Genomic DNA, 24,749 nt, shown 5'->3' with positions numbered 1-24,749 from the left:
TTGGCAGTAATATGGATGTACCTTTGTATCTTGAGAGCATTATGCTAAGTGAGATAAGTCAGAGAAAGACAAATGCTATATGATATCATTTACATGTGGAATCTATAAAAAGCAAACTCATAGAAACATAGAGTAGAACGGTGGTTATCAGGGGATGAGGGGTGGGGGAACTAGGGAGATGTTGGTCAAAGGACACAAATGTGCAGTTAGAAGATGATTAAGTTCTAGAAATCTAATGCACAGCATTGTGATTATAGTCAACAATATTGTGTTATATACTTGAAAGTTGCTAAGTGACTAGATGTTAAATTAAAGATCATTTCACAAAAAAGAAATGATAATTATGTGACCTGAGAGAGTTGTTAGCTAATGTTATGGTGATAATCATATTGTAATATATAAATGTATCAAATCTACACATTGCACACCTTAAACTTATACAATGTTATATTGTATATGTTGATTATATCTTAACTAAACAAACAGAACTGAAATTAATAGCATGTACTAGTCATATTCTAGAGCCAAATTTTACTTCATGTGAATTGTGTAAGTAAAATTACTACAATGGAGTGGTAACTCAGCAAGGAGTTAATGAGCATCGGTTCTGAAGTTATACGTAATAGAGTTCAAATCTGGCTTCACCACTTACTGTCTATATATCTCTATACCATTTTTCCCAATGGTATGTCTCAATTTTAAGCAACCAGACCATTTTTCAACAATTTGCTTGGAAACAAAATAGCTTGTTCATTAATTCCACGTTAGTTTTTGATCTTCTTCTACAGCACTATCCAAGAGAAATGACACTGAAGTGAATCACATAGGTGATTTTTAATTTTCTAGTAGCCACTTTTAAAATGTTTTTTAGAAAGTGAACTTAATCTTGATTGTACTTTTTTTTTTTTTTTTTTTTTTTTGAGGTACGCGGGCCTCTCACTGTTGTGGCCTCTCCCATTGCGGAGCACAGGCTCCGGATGCACAGGCTCAGCGGCCATGGCTCACGGGCCCAGCCGCTCCGCGGCATGTGGGATCTTCCCGGACCAGAGCATGAACCCATGTCCCCTGCATCGGCAGGCGGACTCTCAACCACTGTGCCACCAGGGAAGCCCTTGATTGTACATTTTTAACATGAAATATTATCATTTCAATATGTATTCAGTACAAAAATTAATGAAATATTTTAGATTATTTATTTTACTACTCAGTCTTTGAAATCTGATAGGCATTTTACACTAACAGCACATCTTAATGTGGACTAGATACATTTCAAGTAGCTGACACGTGCCCTATGGGACAGAGTGGATTTACTATTATTTAGATTTGCTTTCAGAGAGTGAGATTTCAGCAATGAACAACAAAATTTGGGAGGAGGCATATATTCTAGAAACAGAAAATCACTGCTTGCAGTAAGAGTATAGTGTTCATGCTGAGGAGGAATACTGTAGCAGTTATAGCAGGTACTTACTCTGTCATCAGACTGCTGTATTTAATCCAGCTCTACAACTTCTGAGTTATGAGACCTTGACCAGTTTTCTTACCCACTCTGACACTCAGTTATCACAGAAATTTTTAAAAAGACATCACAATAGGACTTACCTCAAAGGGATAGTCAGGAGGACTTGTAAAGCGTTAGAATAGTGTCTGCTATATAGTAAATATTGAACGAGTGTTATGTGTAATATTGCTAGTATGATTGGTTTGGGAGATCAAAAACTTAAGCATAGAGTAGAAGTATGGAGGATGGGTACGTTGTTTCAATTTTAATTAAGGTATCCAGGGAAGGCACGACTAAGCAGGTAACATTTGGATGAGGTCCTGAATGGGTTCAAGGAGTGAACCATGTAGACACCTGGAGTAAGAACAATCTAGGTAATAGAAACATTAATTACAAAGCCTCCTAAGGCAGCAGCATGTCTGACATGTTTATGAATTATCAAGGAAGACTGTGAGGGAACACAACAAAGTAAGCAAGGGCTAGAATTGTAATAGATGAGTTCAGGTAAGTCATGGAGAACAGAGCAAAGGACCACGTATTCCAGATACTAGCCTCATAACTTAATCAGTTGACTCCTGATAAGGAAATATGGCTCACTTCTCCCCTTACAACATTTCTCAGCTTTCCTGGAAGTGGGGTGTAGCCCTGTGATTATATTCTGGCCAATACAGTACAAGTAGAAATGGCACGCTTAACTTCGCTGTGTCTTTGGTGAGCTGGCAGGGGATGTGGCATTATTCTTTTCAGTTGTCTTGCTGGCTGAAATGTGGATATATTTGCTGGAACCTGAGAACCTATTTTAGATGGAAGTTTCATTTGAGGTTGAATGAGGAGTCCCATCCTCAACGATCCTGCTCTCATCATATCTGTCCATAAGAGACAAAGCCACTCAACGTTTTTAAAAAACATTGTAATGGAGTAATGGGGGGAAGGTATTTTTTTAATTATGGTTTTTCTTAATCTTATCTAAACATCCTTCTAAGGGCATTTACATTTAAAGATTAGCTAATATTTATTGACTGTTATGTTCCAGCTACAAGGCTTAGTACCTTGCATAAATTGTCTACTTAATCCCTACCACAGACCTATGAGGCTAATAAAGTTAATATTTGCATTCACTGACAGGAAACTGAGACTTAAAAGATGTCAAGTAATGTGTCAAAAGCTGTATAGCTAGAAGCTAACAGGGGTGGATTTAATTCAAGGATATCAAGAGATCTCGAATGGTTTGTAATTATTACACTACAGTGTGTATAGAAGGCTTCCAGAGAAGCAATGCCTTAAGTCAAGTAGGAGCTTTCTGGTGGTACTATTTAAGGCATTAAAGAGGTCTGAAAAAGCTGAAATTGTGGGGCAGGATGAATTTAATGGTTCTGAGTATTCAACTTTATAGACTTTTGCATATTAACCAAGAACAATTCTAAGTGATCTGAGAATAATTGCAGGCCACTTTATTGATTAAGACTCTTAAAGGATAAAAAAATTAAGTGTAAAATATATTTTTCAAGTTTGAATAGATGATACTCTACATGAATGTTATGTGTGTCTATGAACACTGTATAGGTAAAAGTGATAACCACTATGAGAAACTGGATCAACTTATGGAGGAATTATACATTGGAATGTATTTTGGAAGAGCTTATAATTGCTTTAATTGCAACCATATAAAAGCATCAGAGACTACAGATATGTGACCATATATCAAGAGTGATGCATCTACAACATACGTCTACATAGAGCTATGTGACCACATCATTAGGTAGCACATTCAGGTATGGACACTTTCTTTTTTTCTTTCCCCTATTGATGGTTCTATTGATCATTTTAAATATTCTTGACCAAAAATTATGAAATTTATTTGCAAGGAGAATTCCTTTTATTCTAGATATAATCACTTATAGTCAAATTTTAATCTAATGCTCAAATATATTAATTTATGCATATGTCCAACTAGTCATTCTATCATGGCAAAAAATTTTTTAAACATTAAAACAAATTTACAGACATCATTTTAATTGTCATGTATTCAGGTTATATAAACCATTAAGAAGAATTATTTATTTCAGGTCAAAAGTTATTACCTATAAATTATATTTTAATTTTATATATACGATGACATATTTTCTTTCTCCCTTTCCTGCTTTATTTTAGTTTTAGATATCCATGTGAAGAGGGTCTATGCATGTATTAGCATCCAAATAGTTTGCACTGTTTTTTAAATAATCTTGATCTCATTCCTCATTATACAATAGAGCTTCCACACAGGGCTTCATGTAGTAAGCTTAATCTTTGCTGACTTGTGAATTTTAAAAAAATACTGTAAAAAGAAGAACTTAAAAATAGGACTATTATAATTGTAAAAGAAAATGAATGCGTGTTACAGTACAATTATTTTGCATGTTGGAAATGAGATTCTGACTTTAATTAATTAAAGGAAAATTAATCTAGCATGTACCAGGAATAATTGGAGATGCTGGGATACAATGTTGACTAAGACAAAGTCTGTGTCCAGACTAGTAGAAGATAGCCTGGTAGGAGGTTACTATAAACAGACAAAAACATGCACGAGGCAGTACTCTATTTGAAGAAAAAGAATTCAGAAAAATTTCTAAAGTAATTTAGGAAGAAAGAAAAGAGAGGCCTGTAGAGGTGGTGAGAGAATGGTGTTAGTGCAGGGTGGTCATGGACTGCTTTTTGAGTATGCAACATATTAGCTAAGCTGAGTATTAGCTGAGGAATTAGAGTGAGAATGAGAATAGAGGGAGGGAACAATGAGATGACCTGAAAGAAGTTTATCTCAGGCAAAGGGGTAAGTCCAAAGTCCATACAGCAGATCTGAGCTAGGCATGTTCACAGAATAGCACAGGCAGCTCTGGTTGCAGCAGAGTGAACAGAAGGAAGGTGGGTGGAGGAAGAGATGAGCATGGTGGGGCGGCCAGGGGCTGGCTCGGGTAGAGTCCTGTGGATCATCGTAAGGTGTTTGAGTTTTATTCTGAATGTGACAAGTAAATATTGGCAGGTATAGGGCAGAGAACTGCCAGAATGATATGATTACTCTGTCATGTGTACGGGTGACTACAGGTAGAGGATTGTAAATACAAAGGCAAAGAAATCAGTCAGAAAGTTATTGATATAATAGAGTTGAGAGATGACTGTGGCTTCAAAATGATATGACATTTTAAGATTTCAGCTACATTTATAAATTAAAATTCTCAGTTTTAGTATTGACAGAAAAAATATAGTCTCTTCTGCCTTCACACATAGAATGCAACTGTTTCAAAGTCTTAATAACACTCCTTATTTTGAGAATTGTTTCTTTTCAATTAACTACCTATTCTCATTTTAGCAACTTAGAAAAACCCACATAAAATATCAAATTCAGAATTTTATACATAAGCCCTATAAAATGGACATACACATAGATAACTGGTACTAAAATATAATTTAGTAGCCATATATTTTTTATGGATATATGGCAAAAGATGTTTAGAAAGGTAAGTAAAATGGATTAATATTCTATAATATTTTACTAAACTTATATACATATTGTACATACCAATGTTAAATATTACTGCAACTTGTTACATCAATATGCATTTAGTGTGTATCTTATTTTCAAATTAAGCATACAAACTGGGGAAAGATTAACCTAGATCACTCTCCTGGTTTTCCTACACAAACACTATTCAAATGCTTAGCTCTTCCTATAATTGATTCCAAACGAGTTAGTCCACAAAACATGAATTTGAATCCCAGTTGTAATACATAATAATAATGAATGTTCTAACAAACATCTAATAGAATTACAGTTGACCTTTGAATGACATGGGGGTTGCAGTGCCAACCCTATGCACAGTAGGAAATTCACATATAACTTATAATGGGCCTTCTGTAGACGTGGTTCCTCTGTATTCACAGTTCCACATCCAAGGATTTGACCAACCACAGACTGTGCAGTACTGTAGTATTTACTATTGAAAAAAGTGAACCCATGCAGTTCAAATGCGTGCTGTTTATGGGTCAAATGTATATGGTATAGAGATAAAGCATATAAAAGAAGAGGCTTGGAACATAATATTTTTATCATAATGATATTAATCATCAAATTAAATATATAATTGACTAGTGTAATACAAGTAGAGTATATCATCAAATTAAATAATATATAATTGACTAGTGTAATACAAGTAGAGTAATATGGAGAAAATGAAAAATAAAAAATTTACTACAGAGTACTATATAAAATAATAAATAATTGACTAGTGCATAATGTGGAGAAAAAACATCTTAGAGTTAACAGTTGACCATATCATTTTGGTCTATAGGAACTGAAGATATAATGCTACAATGGTGATTTTATGTGTTGACTGAATCACAGAAGTGCCCAGATTGTTTAAAAATTATTTCTGGGAGTGTCTATCAGGGAGTCTCTGGATTAAACAGATTTCCCTCCTCAATGGAGTAGGCCTCATTCAATCTGTTAAGGACCTGAATAAAAAGGAAGAGGGAAGGGGAATTCACCCTCCCTGCCTAACTACTTGTGCTAGGACATTGGTCCTTTCCTACTCTTCCACTGTGACTTACACCATCAGTGCTCCTGGTTCTCAGGCCTTTAGACTCAGACAAGAATAACACCGCTGGTTTTCCTGAGTCTGCAGCTTGCAGATGGCAGACTGCAGGACTTCTCAGCCTCCATAATTGCATGAACTTATTCCTTGTAATATTCTTTTTATGGATAGACAGGTGATATACAGATATATATGTGTATATGTATAATCTAAATATTTTCTGTAGAAAAAAAGAATCTCTTGAGGAACAGAATTATATAATTATATATGGGTAGATAATTTACACATATTCCATAATTACACACATGTATGTAATTAATATTTGAACATATATGCCTGCATTTTTCTCAAAATGTACAAATATTCATATATGTATAGCTTTGGAAGTTCTTCTCCAGAAGAGTTACAAAATATTCCAGTAGAAACTCTTCTTGATTCATTAAACTAACAAGCAATAGACTTTTCTGGGCATTATGCCAAAAAAGTATGATAATGCTGACTTGAAACATGAAGCCCTCTTGTGGAAAGTCAGCTATATGCTCATATTTTTCCCAGAGCCTCATTGAGAGGGAAAAACACCCTAAATATATCTCTTACTGTACTCATTAAATACCATGAAACCATTAGGGCAAAACATCATTCACACTGCACCTCACTTTGTTTGGCTTTATTTATAGAATCTATTTAGAAGCACTTGGAGAAAACATTTGCCAGATTTTTAATCACTTATCAAATTCCTAGTAAGTAGAGTGCTTTCAAACACTAACAATCTATAAACACAGTTATAAAATCAAGCAACATGATATAGAATCAAACTGACAACTAGATAAGCACTTCAGCTGTATTTGCTGGAATTATTCCTACCCTCAAATGCTTTCAGCTATACAAAAATAAAAAAGAAAAAGAAAAAAAGCGATTTCCTTTTATTAAGCTACTGAGCTAGAAAGGGCAGTTGAATTAAACAAGATCTTAAAGACTGAAGAATGATGGTAAACAAAATGGTAAATAAAATTTACAGAAAATAATATTTCTTACAATGTGCTTTATTAACCAATTGCTACAGAAACAGTAGTTTTAGAATGAACATATACAAATCTGAACTTTGGTAATTGAAAAGAGTACACACAATTAAGCACTCACTATAAAGTAAATGCTTACATATAATGTCCTCCATTTTAATTTATAGATTTGTTTCATAATTCTAACCATGTAAGTGTTGTATAGGTACGTTGCAATAAAAGCAAAACAAGCAAAGAACAATCTTCTATGCTTGTGCATGAACTTGGAAACAGAGAAATAGGTGTGTAATGGAATTTTACATTTTTTCTATTTTGCATGATTATGTGTTCATCACCTATTTCTTTCATTCCCAGAAGATCTTGATGAAGAATTTTACCCTGAGTTACACTATATTTTACAATATACAGGATCATTTAATCAGGATAATTTTGAATAAAGATAGAAGTAAAGGTGGTAACAGTGTATTGCAAAGAAGAGATAATTATGATTAAAAGAAGTCCATGACCACTCTCCTTGGAAAATGAGAAATTTCTAGGTGTAAATAATGTTCCTAAAAATGTGTACCCTCTTATCAAAATGAAAACGTTTCAGAGAGCAGCTGTTCCAATTATGAAAGATAATTGCTTAAGAACTTAATAAAGATTAAACTTGTAATCAAATACAGTAAAAATAGATATGGAACATTATAGAAAACTTTACATACATTTAATAAAATCCTCAAAAACTATGATATATGTGTATTATAATAACAAATACATGCATCAAACAAATTCTGATTGAATACTTAACTGTGGCCAAGGGGTAGTTATAGTCTGGGGAAACGTTAGTGAATTTAGGATTTGAAACACCAAGATCTTACTGTATGTTTAACATCTATGTTTTTACTCTGTTGCAGTCATGCCCTTTAATAGCTGAAGAACATTAGACTTAGGGTAGGACCCAAAAGGCCAGTTTTTAGTAAGAGCTGTATCAAAATGCACTTCGTGCTCAAAAGATAGTACAAATTTTTATTTACTCTTTCATTCATATCAGAATTAGTTTAGATCAAGTCTGAGACCCCTTTGAATCAGTATCCAAAAGTCCCTCTCTCTTTTGTCACCTACTTTCCCTTCTCACTACTTCAGATACCTGGACCCTCCTGTTGCCCACCTGTTTTAGTGTTTAAACAGGTAGGATCAGTTTCATGCTGCTATCTCATAAGCACACACCAGTAAGTCTCCAAGTAGATTTGAACAAAATGACTAATTAGCTCAATCAAATGCTATAATTATGTCTAAAATAATTATATATACATTGTGTCATAAATATATAACATGCTATCTAATGATGAGCATATATGAAAATCAAATGCAATATTCATATTATCCGAAACAAATAAAAGAGGCTAAATATGTATATAAAGAAATCAATATATTCCTAGAAACCTGATAGTCCTTGAATTGCCATTCCTGTTGTATATTTTATCTATATATAATATAAAAAGGAGTATATATATATAATATATAATAAAATATATATTATAAAATATAAAAAAATATATATACAATATAAAAATACATTCTTTTATATATAATATATATAATATAAATATATATAATATAAAAAAGATATATAGCTTCCAAAATTTTCAAGATAAAGCTTTTATATTTTATCTTTTAAGTTTTTACTAGATTTTTTATAGGCATCGTGATGAGGAATTAAATGCTATAACTATATTGATACATGGAATAGTATTTCTTGATACTGTACAAATATACATTATCTAAATAGATACATTTCCACTGATCTTAAATTTACTACCAGCTGCTCCAGTCTTCCTAGTTTTGGCACCCTTAGGAGATTCAAAGTGATTAAAGAGAGGAGCACTTTATTTCCTGAAATGTGTTGAGGATAAGGATTGGCACCGGACAGCAGGAGAGCCTTGATAACACCACAGTGAGTGTTTTTAAATGGGACCTGTGGCATGTTAGATATAGTTGAGAGATTTTTGTTTTCCAGAATGAACAGATAGGAAAAATTTTAAAACAAAACAACAACAAAAAACTTAGTGGAAGGGTAAAACACCTGCTCCCAATTCGGGGCAAATACTGAAATGGTAGTTATAAAGAGATGTATACATTTTTCTGCTATTTATTTTAGTATCTTCATTAGGATTTCATAGTAAAACCCTTGAACTGGTCCAAAGAACATGCTGACTACAAAATATTCTGTCAAATCTAGACTTTCCTATTCATATGAAATAATCCCTCTTATGAAATCCACAGATGTTCTTTCTATTGTGCTAGAGCACAATATGAAACTTTCTGCCTCTGCATGACTTCAGCTTATGCTTCACTCTGCAGTCGCTCCACTGAATTGTCAAGTCTTAGCACATTGGTAAAGAAGGAACAATCATTTGGAGATAGACTCAAATGCAAACCAGGAGATGATTTATTTGTAATACAATTTAGAAACAAGTGTAATAAAAAAAAAAAGTGCCATACTGAAAATCTAGCCAGAGTTGTTAGGTGACATTAGAAATTAGATTGAGACGATGTTAAACTAAGAATTATTAGGCTTTCTATAGGCTCTGGGGATTCTCAAGTAGTAGTTGTTTTCAAACTGGGCAGTATAATTAGCTTCTGGTTGGATGATACATAATTACATTTTGCAACCAACCCTGACACTTATTATCCTATGCCTAGAATTGACACACCATTAGTAGCTTTGGGAATTGCTAAAATCATTTTATCTATGGATTTATGTAAGCAGTTTGGCAAATAGCCTTACATGAAAATTCAGCCAAAATGAAATTTGTGTATTGTATGTGATGTGAATGCTCAATAATATATCCTTTAGACTAGGGAAATGCATCTGTTTTGTTTGTTTTTTTCCCCCAAAAGTCAGGTGAATGATTTATATAAACTTAGAGAATTTCCTCTAATTTTTATTAGTGACAGTGATTTTTAGTTAACACTACATAAACATCAGAAACAGTTTATGTTAGTGAGAGCAAAATTCACAGAGTTAAGCTATAGTGAATCTTGATGAATTCTAAACCAAGGTTTTAAAATTATATGGTCTAGAATACAAGGTCAGAATTTTCTTGTGAAAGAAATCATCTATTAGGAAAAAAACCTGTACAACTAAGAGATACTAAGTTATTTGGTAAACCCATAGAACAGTTTCATTTTATTATTTCCTCAATTTGTTCTAAAACTAATAAAATGTATATCTCAGACTTTCTTACTAAAATGCATTATTATTTCCAGTTTTGAAAATTCTTCCCTTTTCCAGACTTCACTAGGATATTCTATATTTGACATGAATGTATTATAAGACTTTAAAATGCATTTTAAAAAACTTGTAATGGATATTTGTGAAAATATGTCTGTGACATCTATATTTTAGGCTTTTTTTTTTTTTTTTGGTGGTAAAAGAAGCTCTGTAGAATACCTTATAGATTATTAACCCATTGTACAGTAAACTATCTCTTGGAAAGATCATCAAAATCTTACTTTAGTAAATAAGTTACAGACATTTAAAAGAAAGAGTGATGAGTGATGGAATGTAGTTTTAGTTTTTTTACTGCAGTAAAATATTAAGTATTTTTGAAGATTAAAAAATAGAGCAAATGTGATAACTATTAAAAATTATTAAACATAATTTAAATAGCTGTATATTGTGCATGCATTCCATGTATGCTGAAATACATGCCAGGATGTTATTTTAAATATAGTATAATACTGTATTTAAATTACTATTACTATTTTCTGGATGAAACTCATCTCGTATGGAGTTATACTGAAGGTACCCCTGTTATTAGCTATAACAATCTAAGAAGAACAAATAGAATGTTTGTTGCTATGGGAGACCGAAGTCACCAAGAAGTGAAAAAATAACCCAAAGTGAAACCGAGTCCCCCTAAAACCAAGTTTCTCTTCTGAGTTTATGATTAACCTCTCTATCCAAAACTTTATTCCCTTTCTTTTCCTGAACCTGTTCCCCTCAAGACTGAGGAGTATCAAACAAAAGGGGGGGTGGATTGAAACTGTATACAAGGCCCTGTGTCTCTGTCTTTTGAAGTAAAAAGCTTTTGCTTTAACTTCCCTGGCCTCCCTTGAATCCCAAAAGGCTGGCTCAAGAGTCAATAATTTGGATATGAGAAGACGTAGAAACAAAGAATAGTTGTTGGTATGGGAAACTGGTAATAACTTAGATTATAAACTTGCCACATAGCACAATCACCAAACTCCCAGTTCCCTGAAAGATACAGATAAAGGCCTGACACACATTTCTAAGTTGTTTTTACAGGAAGAAGACCCCACCAGAAGAAAACTGCTGACCACAAGCACAGACCCTAGACTGGTTGAATCCAGAAGGCTGATGATGCTTGAAACTTCACCTTGATTCCAAAATCAATCCAAGAATTGTGCACGAGCTGATCAACCCTGCAACCCCTCCCTCACACTGCCTTTAAAATCCCTTCCATGAAAGGCTTTAGGGAGTTCAGGTCTTTTGAGCAGGAGCTGCTCATTCTCCTTGCTTGGTGCTCTGCAATATATGCCGTACCTTCCGTCACCATAACCCAGTGTCAAATCGATTGGCTTTATTTCACGTGAGCGAGCAGACCCAAATTAGGTTCGATTACAAAAGGCAAGTTGACAATACACAGCTGTATGGTTGACAAGAAAAAACAGAAGAAAAGCACTTCTAATGGAAACTTAATAGGAATACTTGAATGATTCACAAATCCCAGAAAGAATTTAAAATCATGAGAGGTATCAGAGCTGTACATTAGAAACTGTAGAACAAACTGAAGCTGAGGTAAAATACTGCCATGGAATAAATATTCATATAAAATAATAAAGTAATCTAATTTTATTTAATAAATATTTTTACCTTGTATTAGGGAAAGGGATAAGAGATATTAGTCTCTAAAGTTCATTATGGAAAATTGGTACAGAATTCATTAAAACTTATAAATCACAAAATATAGAAATAAACTATTTATGAATATGGAAATAAATGCAAGAATAAGAAGCAAAACTGTAGAAAATGAATGTATCTAGATTGACAGTGTGGGATGAGGATTGGGAAACCCAGAAAAGCATTTTCAAAATACAACAGCACAGCCAACATTGTTCTCAATGGTGAAAAACTGAAACCATTTCCACTAAGATCAGGAACAAGACAAGGTTGCCCACTCTCACCACTATTATTCAACATAGTTTTGGAAGTTTTAGCCACAGCAATCAGAGAAGAAATAGAAATAAAATGAATCAAAATCAGAAAAGAAAAACTAAAACTCTCACTGTTTGCAGATGACATGATACTATACATACAGAATCCTAAAGACTCTACCAGAAAACAACTAGAGCTAATCAATGAATTTGGTAAAGTAGCAGGATAAAAAACCAATGCACAGAAATCTCTTGCATTCCTATACACTAATGATGAAAAATCTGAAAGAGAAATTAAGGAAACACTCCTATTTACCACTGTAACAAAAAGAATAAAATACCTAGGAATAAACCTACCTATAAGGAGACAAAAGACCTGTATGCAGAAAACTATAAGACACTGATGAAAGAAATTAAAGATGATACAAATAGATGGAGAGATACCATGTTCTTGGATTGGAAGAATCAACATTGTGTATATTACTATAGTACCCAAAGCAATCTACAAATTCAATGCAATCCCTAGTAAATGAAAAATGGCATTTTTCACAGCACTAGAACAAAAAATTTCACAATTTGCAGGGAAACACAAAAGACCCCGAATAGCCAAAGCAATCTTGAGAAAGAAAAATGGAGCTGGGGGAATCAGGCCCCCAGATTTCAGACTATACTACAACACTACAGTAATCAAGAGAGTATGGTACTGGCACAAAAACAGAAATATAGATCAATGGAACAGGATAGAAAGCTCAGAGATAAACCCAGGCACATATGGTCACCTTATTTTAGATAAAGGAGGCAAGAATATACAATGGAGAAAAGGCAGCCTCTTCAATAAATGGTGCTGGGCAAACTGGACACCTACATGTAAAAGAATGAAATTAGAACACTCCCTAACACCATACACAAAAGTAAACTCAAAAATGGATTAAAGACCTAAATGTAAGGCCAGACACTATCAAACGCTTAACGGAAAACATAGGCAGAACCCTCTATGACATAAATTACAGCAAGATCCTTTCTGACCCACCTCCTGGAGACAAGGAAATAAAAACAAGAATAAACAACTGGGACCTAATGAAACTTAGAAGCTTTTGCACAGCAAAGGAAACCATAAACAAGACTAAAAGACAACCCTCAGAATGGGAGAAAATATTTGCAAATGAAGCAACTGACAAAGGATTAATCTCCAAAATTTACAAGCAGCTCAAGCAGCTCAGTATCCAAACAGCAAACAACCCAATCCAAAAATGGGCAGAAGACCTAAATAGACATTTCTCCAAAGAAGACATATTGCCAACAAACACATGGAAGACTGCTCAACATCACTAATCATTAGAGAAATGCAAATCAAAAGTACAATGAGGTATCACCTCACACCAGTCAGAATGGCCATCATCAAAATATCTACAAAGAATAAATGTGGAGAGGGTGTGGAGAAAATGGAACCCTCTTGCACTGTTGGTGGGAATGTGGATTAATACAGCCACTATGGAGAACAGTATGGAGGTTCCTTAAAAAACTAAAAATAGAACTACCATACGACCCAGAAATCCCACTACTGGGCATATACCCTGAGAAAACCATAATTCAAAAAGAATCATGTACAACAATGTTCATAGCAGCATTATTTACAATAGCCAGGACATGGAAGCAACCTAAGTGTCCATCAACAAATGAATGGATAAAGAAGATGTGACACAATATACAATGGAATATTACTTAGCCATAAAAAGCAACAAAATTGAGTTATTTGTGGTGAGGTGGATGGACCTTCAGTCTGTCATACAGAGTGAAGTAAGTCAGAAAGAGAAAAGTACCGTATACTAACACATATATATGGAGTTTAAAAAAAATGGTTATGAAGAACTTAGGGGCAGGACAGGAATAAAGATGCAGACGTAGAGAATGGACTTGCAGACACGGGGAGGGGAAGGGTAAGCTGGGACGAAGTGAGAGAGTGGCATGGACTTATATATAGTATCAAATATAAAATAGATAGCTAGTGGGAAGCAGCCGCATAGCACAGGGAGGTCAGCTCGGTGCTTTGTGTCCACCTAGAGGGGTGGGATAAGGAGGGTGGTAGGGACATGCAAGCAGAAAACGATATGGGGATATTTGTATATGTATAGCTGATTCACTTTGCTATAAAGCAGAAACTGACACACCATTGTAAAGCAATTATACTCCAATAAAGTTGTTCAAAAAAAATACAACAGTTACTAATTGATGCTTAAATGTCAAGTATGAATTGCATTGACAAAATTAATAATTTTTAAGATGGGAATTCTTTTCTGAAATTCTTCCTTTCCCACTTAAAGTGCAAGATCTACCATTCTAAAGTACATTTCAAGTTGTGTTTTTAAATAGTATTTCAACGTGTATATGTATAACTGAATAACTCTGCTGTACACCTGAAACTAACACAACATTGTAAATCAACTATACTCCAATATAAAATTTAAAAATATTTTTAAATAAATAAATAGTATTTCATTCTTCTGCCATCTTGAAGCAGTGTATGCTGTTTGCAAAATCAAAACATAATTTGGTGAAAAAAATGTAAAGATTAAATCTTAAAATTCAAGCATAAAATATTTCAAAACTAATCAACATGAGCCCCTATATATCTAATATAAATGTCATTAAAATTATTTGTTTCTTTCAATATATTTGTGTCAATTTCTTCTTATCCTTGTTAAACACAATTATTAGAAATGGATATGGACGAGCTCTCATAAAGGGATTTATTCATCATTCAATCATTAATTAAATTTTAATCATCCACTGTTTAGCTATAGTAGCCAGATTTTTTAAAATAAAAATAAACATTGTCTTTCTTGCTCATAAAGAGTTTCCATTCTTACTCAGGAGACAGAGAAATAAGCTAAAAACCACCGTGCAGTATGAAAAATATTAAGATAGTGGAATATTCTAGCTTCTAGAGGAAGACAGGAGTAGGGGGATCTAAATCACAAAAACTCTGTGTGACAAGCTAAATAGCATTAATATACATACATTAATTTTATTGCCTATATCCAAAATATTTTGCCATTTCAAACATTATTTTTTACGTGTGCTCATGCAAAAAATAGTCAATGAGTGTTACCATCAACAATTAAAACCATTGAAAAATTGTAAAAAATGCAAACCACTTACAGACATATGCCCAATATATAACGAGACCACAAAAAAATTTACAAGATGATTAAGGAAGTGATTTTAATGGTATTTTAACAAGTGGCGATCACTATCCAGTTCTAAATATTTTAGATAATGCAATTGTCACATGCAAGGCAAATGTTCATGCTGCAAATAGACCTAAGGCTCACAAAGACTATGAACTAAATTAAATAAACTATGTCCTCACAAAGACTGGCAGGGTCTTAAAGAAGAGCTAGGGTACTTCTAAAGAAAGAATTGAAGAAAAAATGATGTGGCCTAGAATATAAGTACCCTGCATTCCAAGACATGGCTTTCAAACTTCCTTTGGAATGTGTTTGACTTCACTGAAGGTGTTTCAGTAGGATAAAGTCAGAATCTCGGCTCTCCTGATAGAGGAGAGACATGCTGTTAAGATATTATGACAATAATCTAAGCAGAAGTTTCAGAATAAGCCAGATTTGGCCCACCTGTTTGTTCCTTCAGCAAACACACCATTTGGATGTGGTTTGTAATACAGTCAATACTTAAAATTGGGGAGATTTCACACAAAAACTCCAGTTTTCAAGTTTCTCAGGAGAAAATTTAAGTTCTAACCATACTATGCCCACAGTCTAGCCTGTCCACTGTCTTAATCATTTTTTATTGCCTCTGTAATCCTGAGTCAAAGTCTCAGTTTCTGTGCTGGGTATCAATTTATTGCCTCTCGGCTCCAAATTGACTCTTTTTGATTGCTCTGTAAAAATGGAACAGAGACCTTTTAAATATGTTTTCCTTTGCCAGATGGCACTGACATATTAGACAGATATTTCACTCTACTCATGTCTTTATCAAAAGTGGAAACATGGGGCTTCCCTGGTGGCGTAGTGGTTGAGAGTCCGCCTGCCGATGCAGGGGACACGGGTTCATGCCCTGGTCCGGGAAGATCCCACATGCCGCGGAGCAGCTGAGCCCGTGAGCCATGGCCGCTGAGGCTGCGCGTCTGGAGCCTGTGCTCCTCAGTGGGAGAGGCCACAACAGTGAGAGGCCCGCATACCACCAAAAAAATAAATAAATAAACAAATAAAAGTGGAAACATGAAATTTAGATGGACTTGATTTTTTCAAAATGAGAGGGCATATTTTCCAATGGAAAGGCAGTATATTCCCATGTTTCATGAAAAACATGTAACTATTGCAAAAAAAAAAAACCAAAAAGTGTGCCTATGATTTCAATATAACTCGACCTGTCAGGAAATGTGATTTTTTTTTCTTTTTTTTTTTTTTATGCTGGAAACCTGGAGACAGGGGCACTGCTCAAGGATGCCTGGACTCTGACTCTGCTTTCACCCCTGCCTCCCCATGTTGATACTGTGGCCTCATTGCCACTGATTTTGATTCAATAAATTTACTTTTTTATTTAAAGTATTTCCAGAAATACTTTTTTTAATGGAAGAAGTAAAAGAAAATTGTTAGTTTAAGTTTCTCCTAATATGTATGTAAGCTGCAAGGGTTTCACCCCATCATAAAATACAATTTCTTAAATCTGACAAGATCCACCATGAACAGGATTTGTCACCACCATGAGGAACCCCATTAAGTGACTTATGAGGCTCATGGAGTCTTAGATGAGCTATGAAACATGTATTTTTTCTGTTTGAATTTCTCATGCCATGATTTTTATTTTATTTTAACATCTTTATTGGAGTATAATTGCTTTACAATGCTGTGTTAGTCTCTGCTTTATAACAAAGTGAATCAGCTATACATATACATATATCCCCATATCTCCTCCCTCTTACCATGATTTAAAAATTTTTTTTTATTAAACAGGAAATTTGATCCAACATTCTAATGTGTGTACACTTTTTTCTGTGTGGGTTTCTTCCTACCATCAGTTAGCCTGTATGCAATACTGCAATATCATAAGAACCATAACAAGTTTATAGAAACAAGAAATGGTGGAAAGCATAATAAGCTGAAGAAAAATCCATGTTTAGCATTTTTAATGTGAATTAATGGAAACATAAATTATGAATATAGTGATATATAAAGTATAAAAATTATACTATAATTGGCTATAAAAAAATAAATAAATTTTGGCTATAAAAATTATAGCCAAATCATTATACTGATGGTGGATTTAAAAAATAAATCTGTTGATTAAAATATAAATTAAATGTTCTAAACCAAATCAAACATTTTCAAAAATAATCTAGCTGTAAATAATTTTTCTTAGTTTGGTGAAGATTTGGCTGAGAACTTATAGGATGACAGATCTATAATAATCTGAATTAGGATAGCAGCCAAGACAGTGGTGTAGAAGGACCCTAAGGTCACCTCTTCTCACGAGCACACAAAACTCGCAACAATCTGCAGAACCACCATCACTGAAAAAGACTGAAACCTACCAGAAAAGATCCTCTACAGCTAAAGACATAAAGATGGAACCACAATGAAACTGGTAGGAGGGGTAGACTTTCGATATAATCAAATCCCATACACCCTGTGTGGGCGACCCACAAACAGGAGAATAATTGTATCGCATAGGCTGTTCCACAGGAGTGAGAGTTCTGAGCCCTATGTAAGGCTCCTCAACCCAGGGGTCCAGCACCAGGAAGAGGAGCCCCAAAGCATTTGGCTTCGAAGGATACAAAATTAATATACAGAAATCTGTATATTAATGTAAGTCTGGATACTACAAAATGTAAGTCTGGATACTACAAAACTCCTAGGGGTAAATATAGGCAGAACACTCTTTGACATAAATCTCAGCAATATTTTTTTGCAGCTTCCTTTTAGAGTAATGGAAATAAAACTAAACAAATGGGACCTAATTAAACTTAAAAGCTTTTGCAGAGCAAAGGAAACCATAAACAAGACAAAAAGACAACCTACAGACTGAGAGAAAGTATTCGCAAATGATGCAACTGACAAGGGCTTAATTTCCAAAATATACAAACAGCTCATACAGCTCAATATCAAAAAAACAAACGACTCAATCAAAAAATGGGCAGAAAACCTAAATAGACATTCCTCCAAAGAAGACATACAGATGGTGAATAGGCACATGAAAAGATGCTCAACATTGCTAATTATTTGAGAAATGCAAATCAAAACTACAATATAGTATCACCTCAGACCAATCAGGATGGCCACATTAGAAAGTCTACAGATAATGAATGCTGGAGAGGGTGTGGAGAAAAGGGACCCTCCTACACTGTTGGTGGAAATGTAAATTGGTGCAGCCACTATGGGAAATAGTATGAAGGTTCCCCAAAAAACTAAAAATAGAGTTGATGTATATGATCCAGCAATCCCACTCCTGGGCATATATCCAGACAAAACTATAAATCATAAAGATACATGCACCCCAATGTTCATAGCATCAGTATTTACAATAGCCAAGACATGGAAACAACCTGAATGTCCATCAACAGATGAATGGATAAAGAATATGTGACATATATATACAATGGAATAATACTCAGCCACAGAAAAGAATGAAATAATGCCATTTGCAGCAACATAGATGGACCTAGAGATTATCATACTAAATGAAGTAAGCCAGACAAAGACGAATATCATATGATACCACTTATATGTGGAATCTAAAAAAAAAACAAGATACAAATGAACTTATTTACAAAACAGAAATAGACCCACAGACAGAAAACAAACTTATGGTTACCAAAGGGGAAGGGAGTTAGGGATAAATAAGGAGTTTGGGATAAACATATACACACTACTATGTATAAAATAGGTAACCAACAAGGACCTACTGTATAGCACAGGGAACTAAACTCAGCTATACTCAATATTTTGTAATAATCTATAAGGGAAAAGAATCCGAAAAAGAATATATATATATATATATATATGTATGTATATATATATATAATTGAATCTGTGTGCTATACACCTGAAACTAACATGACATTTTAAATCAGCTATACTCTAATAAATTTTTTTAATGATACAAATGAACTTATTTATAAAACAGAAATAGACTCACAGACATAGAAAACAGTGTTTACCAAAATGGATACTGGGGTGAGGGAGGGAGATAAATTAAGTTTGGGATAAACATATACACATTACTATATATAAAATAGGTAAACAACAAGGACCTACTGTATAGCACAGGGAACTATACTCAGTGTATCGTAATAATCTATAATGGAAAAGAATCCAAAAAAGAATAAATGTATATGTATTACTGAATCACTTTGCTGTACACTTGAAACTAACATTGCATTGTAAATTAACTATATTTAAATTTAAAAAAAGAAATGGAAATTTAAAAATTGCATTTGGAATGAACACTCCAAAAATAATTAAAAATTTAAAAATATAAATTATATGTATCTTCTTCTATTATAAATGTCAAGAGGACAGATATGCATAAATATCACCCAGTTGTCTATATGAGACTACCCATTGGACTGAGTACATTTTCACATGGTATCAATGAGAAGAATTTGTGTGTGTGTGTGTGTGTGTGTGTGTGTGTGTGTTCACTGAGAAAAGTTTGAGAGATTTATTACAGATGGGTCAAAATTAGAAACTACAAAACAAGGCTACCAATGTGTTCTTTTATGTTAATATTATACTTGTAAAACTGTGTAAAAAAATATAATGGCACCACACTAGCTGAATTTCAGGAAAGGTGCCCTCCAGAACTTTCCAGAAATCTGACCACTAGGGTGCAGTGGAAGTGTCTAACCTATGGCATCCTGGTTAGAAAGCACACAAGCAAGAGCCAGGGGAAGCTGTGGCCAAAGGGTACTTCTGTTATGTGCTCCAGGGTCTAGACACTGGAGAAACTATGATACTGGCAGGAGCTTGGTGCTAGAGAAAACTGAAGGAACTGAGCCCTGGGGGGCCGCATGTCTGCAGGAATAGGATGCTGGAGAACAGGTTCATTGCTGCAAGAGCCTGCCACATGAGCACACCAGAACCAGAAAGCCATCCTTTCTCCTCCTGCAATATCTTTAGCGCGCCCTCTACTGACTAAAGTTAACATCATGCCAGCAGCAAAGAAAAAATATTTCAAGGAGCCATATCCGTTTTCACAGGGAAGGAAGGAAAGGAAGGAAGGAAGGGAGGAGGGAGGGAGGGAGGGAGGAGAAAAGTGAGGGGGCAGGAGAAAGACACATAAAAGATCCCCACTTTTTAGATCACATTTCAATTTCTTTCTTTGATTTCCCTTCATAGTCAAATTATGAGCCCTAAAAAGAAACCATTCTCATTGTTTACAAAATGATCTCACCCTAGATTGGATTAGTATTGGTTGATAAGTTTTTGGTTCAATTGCATGTGTGTATGTGTGCATGTGCTTGTGAACATGTCATACATTATTCTTTCAGTCAGAATCAAAAAGTAAGTTTGAAAGCCACAGTTGAAGGTAATGGTCTTCAAGAAATCAAATAACAGATAAACCCTCTTGGATGTGTACATTGTGGTCATTTTAAATACTACTATTTTTTTAAAAACTAAAAAATTAAATAAGTAAAATAAAATAAATACTACTATTTTTTAGTCATATCTATTACATCTGATTTTACTAACCTTTACTTTTTTTTGGTTGATTAGGTTAACTTATGAAAAAAATTCATGCTTATTGTTGAACAATATTTTTTCACACATATTAAACAACCATTAGCAAATGAATAATCAAATGTTTAAGAGTAAAAGCTTATATATAAACAAAAAATGAAAGAAAATATAATAACTTTATATTGGGGCTACAAAATAGATACTTCTAGTAGACATAAGTTCACATACAGATTCACAAATGGCTGCTGGATTATTCATACTAAATTTTTAAATTTCTTTTGTTTTCTTTCTATTTAAAAAATTTTTTTTCTTTTGAAATTGCAATAAACATACTTTTGTAAAGTCAGGTTTAGGAGAAAAATGCTTTGACTGTTTGATAATACAAGATAATTTAAAGTAGCCTACCCTTAATACTACATTCCAAAGCTTCTTATGAATCCTAGAAATGGAAATGTCTTTTACAGATTTACATGGGGTTTCCTCAATAAAAGCTGTTTATTAATATCAACTGAATAAAAAAAATCAGGCAAACTTGAATTTTGGAACATTTAGAGCTGAATGCTACCTGGTTGTTTGTAAACCAATGCAATAATTTAAAGTAAAACTACTTAATGCTATCAAGTTGGAAACTCTAGAAGATCTCTCTGAATTAGTATATAAGCAGGGTTCATAGTTAAATTACTAAATTTTGCATATTTTAATAGGTCTATCTAAAGATATTTTTTTTAATGTTTAGGTCAAATTCATAGAGAAGTTTAATTTGAAAAAGTCATGGTTGGACAATAAGATGCATCTGAAAGGGAAGTGTATATTGAGTTGTGACATGGAGCCCTGACTGGTTTCATGATCAAAAGTTGCCGAGAGCAGAGAGAGAGCTAAGTATTAACTAAAACTGTCAGATGAATATGAGATAAAAAGAAGTAAGACTCTATAAAATAACCAAGAGGGCCTGCATTTTTTGACAAGTGTGTCAATATTATTTCTTCATAAACAAGGCAATTGATTCCTCTAGAAAATTTAATAAACAAATATATCTTGTAAAAATAGTTTTCACAGATATTTCAAAAAAGTCATACTTAACACTGTCTAAATTAAAGAAATTCTGAATTAGGAGGAAAGACCTTAATGGCAAAATAACACATAGAAAAGATACAAATTTATATTTATAGATATATGTTAGATAAATACAGTCTACATAAGTATATAGATAGAAGGTATTAAATATATATGATAATTTATAATATCTAACATAAGCATGATAGATTACTGATATAAATTATCTAGCACCCATGGCTAAGTTTTGCTAAGAAGAGCAGCAGTGCTTTATATTAATTAAGTAATTCTATCCTCATGACAATTGTCTGAGGCTGCTGCTATCATGTTGTCAAATGACAAAACCAAAAAAATTTAGTAATAAGTTTGATGCCCTTTATTCAAGGGAAAACAATTCAGGGTTTGGGGCAGTATTTTGCCCCACAGAAGTATAGCACTCTTCCGGAGGAAATTTGGGCAAGAGTAAGTTTTGTAGAACATTAGAGAAGGCAACACAGAAATAGGACATGAATAGCTAGGAGGTCTGGAATTTCCTATAAGGCTAGCAAGTCCTCTTTTCTAAGATGAGGTGAGATGGCTAAAGCTGAGGTGCTGGATTGCGATTGGTGTGTGTTAGGTTTCCTTGACAGTGAGGTGTTTCCCACGAGTGCAGGCTGACTTAGGTTTAGATTTGTGATGTGGGCCAGGCCCCTAGGGTGGCCTCCATATTTTGGGTGCTGATATATGAATTAATTTTATCAATACCCCCTTTTGATCAAACTCTCAGTTGTACTGAGAGTACTGACCAAAGTTTCAGGTATTAGCACCTCTCTGAGCTTCCACTTTTTGCTGATTTTGGAGTGAGTTTGGGTCTCTAACTGAAAGTTGTAGGCTAGGGTATCAAAGTCCCTTAGTTGGCCATTTTCTTTATCCCATTTTTGGTGTTCCAGGTGAAGGGAGGTCATTTGTCTGGTTGCCAGCTGCTCCAGGCATGCATTTAAAGCTTTTGAAACAACATAGTGCACCAGGTAGACTATTAGAATGACTGTAAGCAGGATAATACCAAACATTTGGAGAGTGCTCTGAAGCCATGGTCCCCAGGACTCAAACCAACTTATATAGATCAAAGGAAGACCTTGTTTAAGAAGTCAATTTCTGAAGCCAAGTGATCAGTGATTTTAGGTAGCTGAATCCCTACTTCCCCAGAAGTATTAATCCAAGTGCAGCAAGTAATATTGACCACAACAGAGACATCTCCTAGCTCAGTGAAAAGATAATTGACAGCCATCTTATTATCAAAGAACATCTTTGACCAGAGAGTCTAGGGATTTTGTTGGAAAGCTTTTACTTCAGCAGTAGATTCTGCAATATCTTCAAGATTTAAGGAGAGTTTCCTGATCCTAGCCTCATTTATACTTACTCCTAGCCAAGGAAGTAGATCTGCCAAGAGAAGCAAATTTTGAATCATGAATGTCTTCTGGTAATTCCCGCTTCAGTCTGTACTGTAAGATGAGAAGTGCAGCCCAACGCGAAGCCTTGGTTTGGTTGTGGCTAGTCAGGGACTTAACTAGGTAGCTCAGACGATAGCTTCCCACTATTTTTAGTCTATTTAAACATGGAGTTACCCATGCATGAGGGTGTGCTGGTCCTTCACAGTAAACCTGGGAGGAGCCCAGGCAGACCTGCCAAAAGAAGTATTCCCATGGTGATGGCTACCTGAATTGTGATCGGCCAAGGCTCCAAGTTGGAAAGATTATAGCCCTGGAGACCAATAAGATTTAGGGGTCTGCAGACCATACAGAGGGTATCATTCTGATTTCTCTTTAACTGATAAAGTTAACTTGTATATTGGGACCCACAAAATAGAAGCTGCCCCAGTGGCCTGGCCCATGTCACAAATCTAAACCTAAGTCAGCCTGCACTTATGGGAAATACCCCAGAAACCTAACACCAATCACGATCTTCCAACTCAGCTTTAGCCAGCTAACCTCCTCTGAAAAAATAGGACCACCTAGCTTTACAGAAAATGCCCAGCCTCCGAGCCAATCATGCCCTGTTTCTGTGTTGCCTCTTCTAACTTTCTATAAAACTCGCTCTTGCCCAAACTCCTAGGAAGAGAGCTTCACTACTGTGAGGCACTGTACTCCCAATTCAATGGATTGTTTTCCCTTGAATAAAGGACATCAAACTAGTTACTAAATTGTTTTAGTCCTGTCATTTGATAGTGTCTATCTTACAGGTGAGGAAAGCATGTTTTTTTGAGATTATCTAGCTACTGAGAGGCACAGGAGGGATTATAACCCATTCTGACCTGTAGCATATAAATTGACCTCAGTATTTCAGCTGGGAAAAGGACATTTGGGTATAAACCATAAAGCAAGCATTAATTACACACCTGTGTCTCTAGTTGTAGTAATTCCTAATATTTACTAAATTTTAAGAGTCACAATTAAATTAACAATGAGAGTAAATATGCCTGTAATTCATTATCCATATTGTTGCTCTTATCAGGTAAAATCATGAGACTATAAACTGCCACAGAAATTATTTCAATAAAAACATCTTCAAAATTCATGCAATACCATTATGTATCAAATAGGTTAAATTGTAATCTGTGAAAATTGTTAATGATAGTAAGGGAAATAATGTTATGGCTGTTTTTCCTCTAATATATCTCAAGAAAAGTATAGCCTTTAAAGAATGCACTGAATACTTTTTATATTAACCTGACAATGTATCTCTCTCACACATTGTTAATTTAGTTTTCAAT

The sequence above is a fragment of the Mesoplodon mirus genome (assembly GCF_964341445.2).
Source record: "Mesoplodon mirus genome assembly, chromosome: 3".
Classification (NCBI taxonomy): domain Eukaryota; kingdom Metazoa; phylum Chordata; class Mammalia; order Artiodactyla; family Ziphiidae; genus Mesoplodon; species Mesoplodon mirus.
Note: the sequence above shows the minus strand (reverse complement) of the source record.